Genomic DNA, 2,932 nt, shown 5'->3' with positions numbered 1-2,932 from the left:
ATGACACTCATCATCATTCTCACCTATGAACGCGTGACTGACAACCACTTCCATTCTACCTTAGAACGAGTGAATATCTCTTAGATTCCTTAATCAGAATCTTCGTGGTATAAGCTAGAATTATTAGTAGCCATTCTTGAGAATTCAGAAAGTCTAAATCTTGTCTGTGGTATTCCGAGTAGGATTCAGGGATTGAATGACTGTGACGAGTTTCAAAATCGCGATTGTTGGGCGTAGTGACAGACGCAAAAGAATCAATGGATTCTATTCCGACATGATCGAGAACCGACAGATGATTAGCCGTGTTGTGACAAGAGCATTTGGACCATTTTCACTGAGAGGATGGGAAGTAGCCATTGACAACGGTGATGCCCTACTTACAGCTTGCCATGGAAAGGAGTAAGAAGGATTGAATGAAAGCAGTAGAAAAGCAGAGATTCAGAAGGAACACAGCATCCCCATACACTTATTTGAAATTTCTACCAATGAATTACATAAGTATCTCTATCTTTATTTTATGCTTTATTTATTATTATTTTCGAAAACCATTATAACCATTTGAATCTGCCTAACTGAGATTTACAAGATGACCATAACTTGCTTCATATCAACAATCTCTGTGGGATCGACCCTTACTCACGTAAGGTTTATTACTTGGACGACCCAATGCACTTGCTAGTTAGTTGTGCGAAGTTGTGAAGAATGTGAGTGAACCATAGTAGTGTGTACCAAGTTTTTGGAGCCATTGCTAAGAATTGTTCAAGTTATGAAAAGAGTAAATCACAATTTTGCCTATCAAATTTTTGGCGCCGTTGCTGGGGATTGTTCGAGTTTGGACAACTGACGGTTCATCTTGTTGCTCAGATTAGGTAATTTTCCTAAATTTTCTTCCCAAAAATTTTTCAAAAATCTTTCAATTTTTTTTCTTTTTTGTTTTTCCACAATTAATTTTCGAAAAATAAAAAAATTAATAAAATCATAAAAAAAAACAAAAAATATTTTGTGTTTCTTGTTTGAGTCTAGTGTCAATTTTTAAGTTTGGTGTCAATTGCATGTTTTTAAAAACTTTTGCATTTTTCGAAAATTCATGCATGTGTTCTTCATGACCTTCAAGTTGTTCTTGATAAGTCTTCTTGTTTGATCTTTAAATTTTCTTGTTTTGTGTTTTTTGTTATTTTTCATATGCATTTTTGCAATCATAGTGTCTAAACATGAAAAATTTCTAAGTTTGGTGTCTTGCATGTTTTTCTTTTCTTGAAAATTTTCAAAAATAAGTCTTGATGTTTATCTTGATCTTCAAAGTGTTCTTGGTGTTCATCTTGACATTCAAAGTGTTCTTACATGCATCATGTGTTTTGATTCAAAATTTTCATGTTTTGGGTCATATTTGTGTTTTTCTCTCTCATCATTAAAAATTCAAAAAAAAAAATATTTTCCTTATTTCGCTCTTAAATTTTGAAATCTTTGCGTTGACTTAGTCAAAATTTTTAAAATAAGTTGTTTCTTGTTAGTCAAGTCAAGATTTCAATTTTAAAAATCCTATCTTTTCAAAATCTTTTTCAAAAATCAAATCTTTTTCATTTTTCTTTTATATTTTCGAAAAAAATTTTAAAATTTATTTTCAAAATATTTTTCTTATCTTTATTTCAAAATTTTGAAAACTTTACTAACAATTAATGTGATTGATTGAAAAATTTGAAGTTTGTTGCTTTCTTGTTAAGAAAGGTTCAATCTTTAAATTATAGAATCATATCTTTTAGTTTCTTGTTAGTCAAGTAATCAATTTTAATTTTAAAAATCAAATCTTTTTCCAAAATATATTTTTCAATCACATCTTTTCAAAATATCTTTTTTTTTAAATTATATCATTTTCAAAATTAATTTCAAAATCTTTTCTAACTTCTTATCTTTTCAAAATTGTTTTTCAAATCTTTTTCAACTAACTAATTTACTTATTGTTTGTTTTACTATTTCTTATCCTTTTCAAAAACCACCTAACTACTTTCCTCTCTCTAATTTTCGAAAATTACCTCCCTCTTTTTCAAAATTCTTTTAATTAACTAATTGTTTCAAATTTTAATTTTAATTTTAATTCTTCTCTTAATTTTCGAAAATCACTAATTTTTCAAAAATAATTTTCGAATTCTCTCTCTCATCTTCTTCTATTTATTCATTTAATTATTAATACTCTTCTCTTCATCTTAAAATTCGAACCATCTCTTCCTCTCTGAGTTCGAATTTTCCTCTTTTCCTTCTTCTATTCTTTTCTTCTTCTACTAACATAAAGGAATCTCTCTACTGTGGTAAAGAGGATCCCTATTATTATTTTCTGTTCCCTTCTTTTTCATATGAGCAGGAGCAATGACAAGAATATTCTTGTTGAAGCAGATCCTGAACCTGAAAGGACTCTAAAGAGGAAACTAAGAGAAGCTAAATTACAATAATCCAGAGACAACCTTACAGAAATTTTCGAAAAAGAAGAGGGGATGGTAGCTGAAAATAATAATGCAAGGAGGATGCTTGGTGATTATACTACACCTACTTCCAAGTTTGATGGAAGAAGCATCTCAATCGCTGCCATTGGAGCAAACAATTTTGAGCTGAAGCCTCAACTAGTTGCTCTAATGCAACAGAACTGCAAGTTTCATGGACTTCCATCAGAAGATCCCTATCAAATTTTAACTGAGTTCTTGCAGATCTGTGAGACTGTTAAGACTAATGGAGTAGATCCTGAAGTCTACAGGCTCATGTTTTTCCTTTTTGCTGTAAGAGACAGAGCTAGAACATGGTTGGACTCATAACCTAAAGATAGCCTGGACTCTTGGGATAAGCTGGTCACGGCCTTCTTGGTTAAGTTCTTTCCTCCTCAAAAGCTGAGCAAGCTTAGAGTGGATGTTCAGACCTTCAAACAAAAAGATGGTGAATCCTTCTA

This window comes from Arachis duranensis, chromosome 3, assembly GCF_000817695.3.
Source record: "Arachis duranensis cultivar V14167 chromosome 3, aradu.V14167.gnm2.J7QH, whole genome shotgun sequence".
Taxonomy (NCBI): domain Eukaryota; kingdom Viridiplantae; phylum Streptophyta; class Magnoliopsida; order Fabales; family Fabaceae; genus Arachis; species Arachis duranensis.
This window is presented reverse-complemented; position numbering follows the sequence as displayed.